Source organism: Tupaia chinensis, unplaced genomic scaffold, assembly GCF_000334495.1.
Source record: "Tupaia chinensis unplaced genomic scaffold, TupChi_1.0 Scaffold000164_1, whole genome shotgun sequence".
In the NCBI taxonomy this organism is placed as follows: Eukaryota; Metazoa; Chordata; class Mammalia; order Scandentia; family Tupaiidae; genus Tupaia; species Tupaia belangeri.
In genome coordinates this window covers 5,592,424-5,603,608 of record NW_006159638.1, presented here as the reverse complement: position 1 = coordinate 5,603,608, position 11,185 = coordinate 5,592,424, and positions in this window count along the sequence as shown.

Sequence of the window (11,185 nt, the reverse complement as noted above, 5' to 3'; positions counted from 1 at the left end):
ATTTAAAAAGCTTTAAATTCAAAGCTAGAAAGCTTAAAAAAAAAAAAAAAAAAAAAAGAAGTATTCCTTATGAATCTAAGGAACACCAAAAGGTGATATTATAAGAAAGAAGAAATAGATGGAATGGTTATAAGAAAGAAATTCATTAATATGACAGTATGATTTCTTAATACCATGGAAGCCAGGCTGAGGAAAAAAAGAAACTTAGAATTTAATATTTGATTCAGTTAATGTATTAGAATTTAGGTGAAATTAATCATTTTCAGAACTAAACAGGCTGAAATGTTTACTGTAATAGACCCTTGGTTAGGAAATTTCTAAATGAGGCATTTACATTGATGAAAGGATATCGTTCCTGTAGGAAAACTTGAATTGCAAGAAGAAATGTGAGTAAAAGAATTGATAAAATGTTTGATAAATGTGAATTAAAATTTGTTTTATAAACAACAGTAAGAACATCTACTTTGGAATATAAAGTTTAAGGAAACACTTGAAAGCTAAAATATCAGACAACACTAACACCTAAGACAAAAGAGGGTGGCCAGAATTCTTAAGACTACTTAGAGATATTTTTTAAGTAGATGCATAAAGTTAAATATGCCTGTCAAAATATGAAGAAAAACAATGAAAGAATTAAAAAAATGAAATGCATAAATTCCAAAGCATCAGGTGCAAACATAGAATTAACAAAAGTAGGAAAGGAGAAAAATATAAGAGTATAAAATGTGAAACAAATAGAATTAATTAGATGCTAGTAACAGGTCCAATAGATTAGTAATCACAGTAAGATTTCATAGTTAAAAAGAGTTGTTCAAATCTAGTTATAATACATTTTTAAAATGCAGGCCCAGGTAATTTGTCATGTACTATTTCAGCACTGTGAGTGTAATTTTATTGCAATTTGAATCCTTGGAAAGATTTTGTTTTTACTTCTAGATCACCAGTTCTTTGAGGATAGAGAATTAGCCATTTGTGCATTGCAGGTGCTTATTATTGCTTGACATATATGATTCACATGTTTTATAGGAAATGCATAGCTGAAGTGGAATAGAAATAAATGAGGGAAAGAAACTAGAGCAAAAAGGAATGAGAAGAAGGAAGTGGGAAAGGAGGGACACAGTCTCTATTTCATTATTAGTTAAAGTGAATAGGATGTACTGCACACCTCATAAACTTAGCCTGTTTTGTTTCAGCTGAGATTCTTATTAGTATACCTCAAATGTCCCAAAAATGCTGCAAGACATACATTGAAAATTAACTTTCTTCTCACCCCTCCTTTGTAATCTCAGTAAATGTTAAAATTATTTCCATTTGAGGGACCAACAGATGGCGTAAAGATTACATCACTGGACTCCCACGTAGTTGACCCCAATTCAAGTCTCACACCCAGCGGCTTAAAATTCATACCGGGAATCAGCATTTGGCATAATGCCTATGTTGCTGGACTCCCATGTAGTCTACCACGGTTCAAATCCTGGACCTGGTGGCTTAAACTCACTCCAGGGGCATATGCGTGCCCAAGATCCCAAGACGAGAATGGAGGAGAAGGGATTGCAGTGTGCCATCCCCCCTGGAGGGTGATTTCTCACTTTCTATCTCTCTGTCTCTCTCTGTCTTTCTGGTGAGTTCATGCACTGTATAGCAAAAACCTCTCAAACAAACAACAAACAAAAAAAACAAACAACAAAAACTCATACCGTGCTTGTGTACACGAATCTCCAAAATTCTGAGAGGATACTAGAAGAAAAGGGATTGCAGCATGGCCATTCATCCTGGGGGGGATGACTCCTTTCTTTTTGTCTCTCTGTCTCTCTTTGTCTCTCCAAAGAATGTGTGGACCCAATGGCAAAAATATCTCTAAAAAAATCATATATTCATTTTCTTTGCTTAAATCATTGAAAAAGGCCCTCCTATAGTCTAGTGATTAAAGTAGTCAGATTACACATGGCCAACTGTGCTTCAAACTCTGGTCCTGCCAGCTTGAAAAACACACTGGATATATGCACATGCATGCCCCAAATCCCGACAGGATGGAGAAATAGGAGGAACAGGGAAGGCAGGGAGACCACACCCCATTGAGGGGTACTTTCTCTTCTGTCTGCCTGCCTGATTCTGGCAAGCATACACGTCCTCTAGAAGTTAAAAAAGTGAATGAATAAATCATAGGAGAGACTGACTTCAAAGGGGAAATACCAGAGAAATCAAATGATATTATTAAAAACAAGAATCCAGAGTAAGTACAAAATAAAAACATAAATGAAACAGCAATTTTTAAACCTTGGAAAGGCCTCTGTGCTTCCACCAATTATGGAATCGGACACCACAGTCATTTAGTGGCATAAGGTTTACAGTTGTTCAGTCACCTGCCTCAGATTGCAGTTGGAGATTAGCGAGATCCTGATTTAAACACAGGTCTAACATCAGAATTCACATTATTAAACTGAATCAGAATGATGGACAATGCTTTTAGCAGAAATGGCCTCTCAGGCGACTGTGGTTAACATGAGTCTCCTTGGTGCTCCAATTGATTTATTTGTCAAATGAGGAAAAGATAGTATAAACATCAAAGGACTGTTGTGAGAATTAAATAGATTAATGATATAAAATGCTTACTATATTGGCTACGACATTTAATACTGTATTTTTCATATAGGAACATTGAGTCTAAATGCTAATGTCAGTTTTACACATCATCTCTGTATCCATAATTTGTCATTCTTTCAACACTTAGAGATTATAAATTTGTCTCACAAACATTGTCTGTGTATTAATATATAAAAACAATACATGGGGTCTGTGTGTGTGTGTGTGTGTATATATATACATAATATATATATATATTATATATATATTATATATATATATATATAGTGTATATGTGTACTAACAGATTTACTTTAAGAAATTGGCTCTTGGGACTAGGGATCCTGGCAAGTACAAAATATTCAGGGTGGGCCAGGAAACTGAAATTCCAGGAAAGGGCTGACCTTGCAGTTCAAGTCCAAAGGCAGTCTGCTACAAAATTTCCCCTTGCTTGCTGGAATCAGTCTTTTGTTCTATCCAGACTTTCAACTGATTGAATGAGTCCCACCTCTATTACACAAGGGAATCTTCTGTACCCAAATTCCACAAGTTTAAATGTTAATCTTATCCAAAAGCACCCTGACAGAAACAGTAAGAATAACATTTGACCACATCTCTGGACAACATGGCACAGCCAAATTGACCCATACAATAAACCATAAAGTAGACTATTAATATTAATTGCATAGAGTCTCTTTGCAAATTATAGTAAAAATGAAGTATGAATTCACTACATAATCATGTCATAATATATGGTAAGTAAACATAATTAACCATATGGTAGACATGGTGAACCATACTTTATGCTAATCTCTGTGCTCTATTTGGCTTTCCTTTTTAGTTCTATATCACACTTGAGACATAACTTCCCTGCAGAAAGCTTTTGGGGACTCTTTTGAAAATAGTTTGAGTTCCTAAGAGAGGTAGATGAGCAGCAAATAATTTAATACTCATCAAACTGTTAGTTCTCTCTCAAGGAAAGGGATTTGTGGTAAGACTAATGATTCTTGAACAATTATCCAGTCATCTGCCTACAGTTGCCTTTCTATTTCACACTCTTCCTAGGAGCACTTCATCATTGAAAAAAATCATAAACATCAGATGGAAATGTATTGACCTGTCATGGACAAAACAAATGGAGTGTTTTATTAGCCACACAAATGGGAAGTGATTGATTGGATGGATTAAACAGTGACTCCTTACTAATCAAAGTTTCACTGGATGTTTTGACTATTTTGAAACTTTCATTCCTTTATTTCATTTTATTATTATTATCATTTAACTTAACTAGAGACAGAGGGAAAGTGAGAAAGCAAGTCACCAGGTTTGGGAATCAAACTGCTGTCGGCCAGTGGGAGTCCAGCACCTTAACCACCACAGTATTAGCCAACCTATTTTCATTATTCTTTAAAGTTTTTTATTATGAAAAGTTCAAACAGACATTAAAGTATAGTGTAATACCCACATATCTATCACTGTTTCAGTAATTATGAGCTCATGATCAATGTTGTTTCATTTATGTCCCTCCCTTTTTTCCCCTGCTTACACAAATGCCATATCATCCATATATATGCCTACGCATACCTCTAAAAATAATAACACACTCAAAAACTATGAATAACTATAATGTGATTATTACAGTTAAAATTAGCATCACATTCTAATATAGTAAAAAACTCCCTTTAAATTTTCCTCTTTCATATTGTTTGTTTTCTTAAATAAGGATCCAAACCAGCTCTGCAGTTTACATTCCCCTGATTTGTCTCTCAAGTTTCTTTTAATCCGTAAGATCCTGTTCCCTCTTTTCTTCATTTTACAATTTATTTGTTGATAAAATAGGGTCATTGCTTCCCTAGAGTTCCCATGTTTTAGACTTTGATGATTGAATCTCTGTGAAATTGTTTAATGTCCTTCCACCTTTTACATTTCTAGTAGTTGTATTATGGGACTTATTTTGGCTCAGGTTCAATTTTAGGCAAGAATGCTTCACTTAAGATCTTACACATTTCCATCAGGAGGCAGATAAAATCTATTTTTCTTGTGTTTGTTGCACTGATGATCATTACTGAATCCACAGTTTTGTTTGGGCCAATATATTCAGTAAACTTAATTTACCACTGTATTTAGAATTTAATTTTAATACCAATATCTTATACCCACACTAGAGAAACAAATGATATTAAGATACAGTGGCTCATTCATTTGTTAAACAACACATATTTAAATCTTACTAAATGTAAGGCACCGTTCTAAGCACTGAATATGCAAAGGCGGGAAAAAACCAATCCCAGCACTTAATTAGAAATATACTGACAAATGAACTAAGCACATAAATAAATCTGTTAAAATATAATTATCACCATCTAGATGGATATAAAAGGAGAAAGGGTGTCTTGATGGAGAAATTACCAACCTCCAGGCAATTTTGAAGATTATTGTTCTGTATACCCAGCACTATGTGTTTTTTTTAGATTTCTAAATTTTAAGAAATTTGATCATTTTATCAATAACTTGAAAACAAAAACTAATATGAATGTCCACTAGTAGTTCAACAATAGAAGTGTTAATATTTTGTTATGTCTATTATATAAGTGTTTTGCATATTTATAAACTATACTTTTTAAATTTTGGCCAGGTAGACTTTATCCCATCGGGGCCTGGAGATAAATGAAGGGACCACTGCAATGGGCTTTGCAGGGAGGAAAAGATTAAACTCAACTCCTAGTGAAAATCTGCATGAAGGTTGTTTTATAGGCTTACTTTTCCTAAATAACTTCATAAACTAAATATTACCTATTCTGCCAGTATCATTAGGGCTGTCATTTCAAATGACTAATAAAGGCATTCACTTTGGTGAATTAATTTATTTTAATCAATCATTTTTCAAATGTTGGGTGAGTATTTTAAATTCAATTGTTCACTTTAAAAATAATATTAAAATAATCGTCATGTATGAAACTCTTCACTTTTTGTGAGAACTGATCTTATTTGCTTATTATACTTATAAAAATCTTAATTTTGACTGGATTCAGACTTAGACGTAGAAGCTCTCCGGACAGCCTGTGTCTCTTGGCAGTCTGTTCTTGACGTTTTTCTTTAGCCTCCTTCATTCTCGGCCAAAAGTTTAGCATATTCTGCTGCATCTTCCTTACTTTTCTTTGTACATTGCTTCTTGGGAGCAATACACTGGCATTTGTGTTACAGGACACATGGAGTTCAAGATGCTGAATTTTAGGTGCTTTGTTCCTAGGTTTCTTACCTTCTTTATTTAAGGACTTTCTTATAACATATTGTCAGACATCATCTTCTTAGAGAGGTTAAAAAGTTTTTGGATTCTGCTAGCTCTCTTGGGTTCCAGACCATGAGGTACCTAGGTATCAGTGATTCCTGGAATATCCTTCTCTCCTTTTTTCTTTGTTTTTCAATAACCAGATCAAGAATGCTCAGATTGGCATCCACAATGCAATCCTGAACAGTTTTTGTGCTTTCTTTCTCCAGTTCTCCTTGTCAAACAGGAATGTCCCTTAGTCGCAGGAGGATGCTGCTACTGGTCAAGACACCCTCCTTCACGGGGAAAACTTATTTGCCATTTCCACCATTTATTTGGACTACATTACCCTTCCATATGCAGCATCTTTTGTGGCCATACACTTCTCATAAAAATTATGAGGTTTGTGTTCATCATCCACTTCAATGAGTTTCTGGCAGCTGTACTAATTTACATTCCCATTAATAGCATAGAAGTGTTCTCTTTACTCCACAGCCTCACCATCACTTGTAATTCTTTGTTTTTTTGATCATAACCATCTGACTATGGTTAAATGTTGTCTCATTGTAGTTTTGACTTGCATTTTCCTTATGGTAAGAGATGTTAACTGTTTTTTCATATACTTTTTGGCCATTTATACATCTTTCTTAGAAAGTAGTCTGTACAGCTCGTTTTCCCTTTTTAAATTTTTATTTCATAATTTGCTATGGGGTGCATACAGTGATTGGAGAGAGAGAGAAATGAGAAAGAGTCCCCGGGGAGATGATCACACTGTAATCCCTTCTCTTCCACCCTTCTCTAAGGATTTTGGGTCCACTAACAAGCATGCCCTATTTGAGAAGAAACCAGCCCTGGCCTGAGAGATAAACCAGAAGGAAAGAATGCAGAAGGAAGTTGAAAGCAACCGTATTCCCAGAAGGAAAGCCGCAAGGACTGCATTATCAACTGAATGGAGTATCAGACATGAGCTGTGTCTTAAAATGCTTGGTGACATTCTCTAAGGCAAGATATTGTCTAAGTATTAAGTTAATGATAGTTGTCAATCTTGTACAAGAAATATAACCTACAACAAATGTCATATATATTGTACACTGTTCTCTATAGTTGAACTCACTGCTTATCTGAATTAATTTAGAATAAATAGGCTCTGCTCTGGTGCAGTTTTGCTTCTGCTCCAAGAGAACTTTAGCCTCCTGCTTTAATCTTTTGCTGTCTCTTATCTCAATCCTTTGTGACACCTTATCTTCAAACCCTGAGTTTCTCACATCACCCCACATGCTTCTTAAGCTACTGGGTCTGAGACTCGAATTCACAGGCAATAACGTGGGATCCAGCTGCTCCAACCAACCTATCACATAACTAGCTTGGATTTGCCAATTTAAAAATGTATTATTCAGTTTTTTTGTTTGTTTGTTTGTTTTTTTTTAGGTGAACTGCTTTAGTTCTTTATATATTCTGGTTATAAATTCCTTATCTGAAGCATAGTTTTTAAATATTTTCTCCCATTCTATGGGTTGTCTCTTCACTCACTTTATTGTTTCCTTTGCTTCAGAGAAGTTTTAGCTTGATGAAATCCCATTCATTTACTTTTTGAATTGTTGCCTCCGTTTTAAGGGTCTTATTTGCCAGGACCAGTAGTTGATGTAATGTCTATATCGCTGGATTCCCACGTGGTCGACCACATTTCGAGTCCTGGACCTGGTGGCTTGGACTCGTGCTGTGTGCATGTGCGTGCGTGCCCAGGATCCCGAGAGGAGAATGGAGGAGAGGGGATTGTGGCGTGGCCATTGCCCCTAAGGGGTGATTTCTCGCTTTCTATCTCTCTATCTCTCTCTGTCTTTCTGGCATGCACACACATCCTATAGCAAAAACCTCTCAAAATAAATAAATAAATAAATAAGTCTTATTTGTCTATTCCAATGTCTTCATGTGTTTCCTCTAGGTTTCCCACAAGTAGTTATATAATTTGAGGCTTCACATTTAGATCTTTGATTCATTTCGAGTTGATTTTTGTTAATGATCAGAGAGATAGAAGTCCAGTTTCATATCTCCACAGGTAAATATCCAGTTCTTCCAGCACCATTTACTGAAAAAAAACTGTCTTTTTTCCACTGGATTGTCTTGTGTCCTATGCCAAAAATAAGTTAGCTGTATTATTTACAGTTTATTTCTGGATTTTTTTAATTCTATTTCATTAGCCTTTGTGTCAGTTTTTGTGACAGTACCATCCTGTTTTCATTATTATAGCCCTGTAATACATTATGAGGTCAAGTTGTGAGATGCCTCCTACTGTATTCTTTTGCACAGTATTGTCTTGGCAATATGGGGGGTGTTTTGTTATGATTTCAGACAACCAATCTGTGTCTTTCAATTGGAGAATTTTTTTAAAAGTTTTTTTTTGTCATAGGGCACATACATTTGCTGGAGTAAAAGAGACAGAGACAGAGAGCAGGAAAGAGAAACCACTCCCTAAAGGAGGCAGCCATGCTACATTCCCATTTACTCAGTTCTCCTCTGAATTTTGGGAACACACACACGTGTGCCAGGCATGATTTGCAAGCCACTAAGTCCTGTTAGGAAACAACAGACACACCATGCTTCTAGAACACCATGGACTTAAGAACCCTGAGTTAATGAGTATCTGCATACTCAAAGAAAATGGAGAAAACACCTGGTCTCATGCCTTCCTGCTTGAAAACAACAGGGGGCCAATTATATGGGTGTGCTATTTGATACACGTATTCCAAATTCCAAAGTATTCTTTCCAGTCTCTGACATCATTTAGTAATACCTTGTTTAAATGATACCAAAGCTAACCTGTTCCAAGAAGTAACCTTATTTTTCTGATTTTATAAAAATAACTTCCTTTATCCTAATAAATATGGAGGACCAGAGAGGGTTAGCAGGCTCATTCCTGGTGCAGCCTCTCCCTCTCCCTCTTCCTCTTGACTCAGATCTCTGTCTCAAGTAGTTATTCTGTGCACTTCAAGTGACTCTGCTGGATAGAAGAGTTACAAGTGGTGATCCTGACATGATCCCATGGAACCCAAATGCCCAAAGAAGAGCATTGGCTGATCCATTCAGGGAATTTGGAATCAGGTAAAGGACAGTCTCTACTAGATCTTTGAGGAAGGGACCATTGTCTGTAGCTTCAGAGAGGTATTAATTACATTGGGCAAGAGTTAACAAAATCTCAAAGGGTTTATTTAAAAACATTACAGCAGTTTCTTACCACTACTCAGTGCTCTTCAAAATCTAAAGCTCTATGGGACCAGTAGATGGCGAAACGGTTATGTCACTGGACTCCAACGTAGTTGAATGCTGTTGAGTCCCAGACGTGGCAGCTTAAAATATGCCAGGCATGTGTGTGTGCTCAAAATTCTGAAAGGAGAAGGGATTGCAGTGTGGCCATCCCCTCAAGTGTTGATTATTTCTTTCTGTCACTCTGTCTATCTCTCCAGTGAGTGCACAAGCTCTAGCAAAAATCTCTTAAAAGAAAAAAAAAAAAAAAAAAACTAAGCTTTACATCATTTGTTGTTCATAGTTCACCAGTACTTTCCCTAGTTTCCTGATGAGGAAACTTTAGATTTGAGCTTTGGGAATAAGAAGGATGGGTACTAAAAGAAAGCATAATTGAGGCCAGCTGGTGGCATGGTGGTTGATGCACTGGAATCCTACATGACTGGCCACAGTTTGAGTCTCAGACTTGGCAACTTGCTTTCTTGCTCTCTCTCTCTCATCAAATTTAATAATGCTAATAATAATAATAATGATAATAATAATAAAGTAAAACAAATTATTATTTTTTTTTTTTAAAGGCATAATCAGGGCCAGCTAGTGTCATAGTGACTTAGGGCTGGACTTCTACATGGCCGACAACAATTTGAGTCTTGAGCCTGGTGGCTGTTGGGTTGAAATTCACACTGGGTGCCTGCCCAAAATCCTGATAGCAGAACAGTGGAGAAGGAATTGCAGCATAGCATAACCTTCCCTCCCAGGGGGGTGATTTCTCATTTTCTGTCTGTCTTTCCAGTGGGTACACACACACACACGCACACACACACACACACACACACAAATGAAAATAATTAAAAAGGCACAATCAAGGACAGCCTATTCCCATTTCTCTCCTTACATCCTGAACCTTTATTAGAACAGCCTTGGATCCTTTACATTCACCCAATGCTTCCTCACCCCAGCAAGAATGTCCATCAGATAATATAGCCATTTCCATTAGATTTGTTACAGAAGAGATAAAGAAGGATCTACTTCTCCCTTTTTCTAGATGGGAAAATATTCCTTTAATAGCTAGAGACTCCCCACTGGGTCACCTCCTCTCTCACTAGAAATGTTTGGCCCTCAAACTGTTAAAAGAGGAGGATGTTCATTTTACTAATATGCTTGGTCCCAATATAAATAGGAAACAAGGGAAACCTGGCCTAAAAATAACTAAGTAAATAAAACTCTACAAATTCTAGAATATGCCATGATAAACTGTTTTTCTAACTATATTATAATCTGTTCTTTTAAATGTTCCAGCCTTTAGACTAATTACAAAAATCTGTGGTCACTGTTAACTCATTGGAGACCTATAATTACATGGTTAAAATGTAAAAGACATTTTCAGCTCTGCAGGATATCCTCTGCTTGCTAAGGGTATTGAAGTTTGCTTAAAAACTGTGTTTGCTTTCTGGCAAAGCCTGAGATAAACAATAAATATCTAAGGATTAACCCCTTAAACTTTAAAAAAGATACAAAAAACTTTCCAGGAAAATATGAAATCTTTAGTTTGCATGTGTATATGTGTGTGTATGCATACATGTTATCAGGTATTATATGTTGTGCATCTATGTTGTCAAAGGCCTTAAGGAATTCCATTTGATTTATGAAAAGAGCTCTAATACAAGTTAATTTAAATGCTTTTCATCTTCACGTGACTTAAAATTTTTGACAAATAAACTGATTTCAAATATGGTATAAATAAAAAAGTTTATAGTTAAGTATTTAAGCTTTTCACTATCTTTTTATTTATTTATTTTTACTTACTTTTTATAATACATTCAATCACATTATTTAGCTTACAAGGTGATCATTTCAATATATGAACATTTCTCCCCGGTCGAGTTGATCAAAATATAACAACACTACCTCCCTGTCTCAACAATGCTGTCTTCATATCCCTCCTCCAAATGTTCTTCCCCAGGCCCCATTCCTCCACACACACCACATCTGGCATTCACATCCACCTCTTGTGTTTGTACATCCTTGAGTCCATCAGTTTCAGTTATAGAGTGAGAATATTCGGTATATATTAAGTGGGGACATACATGTCTC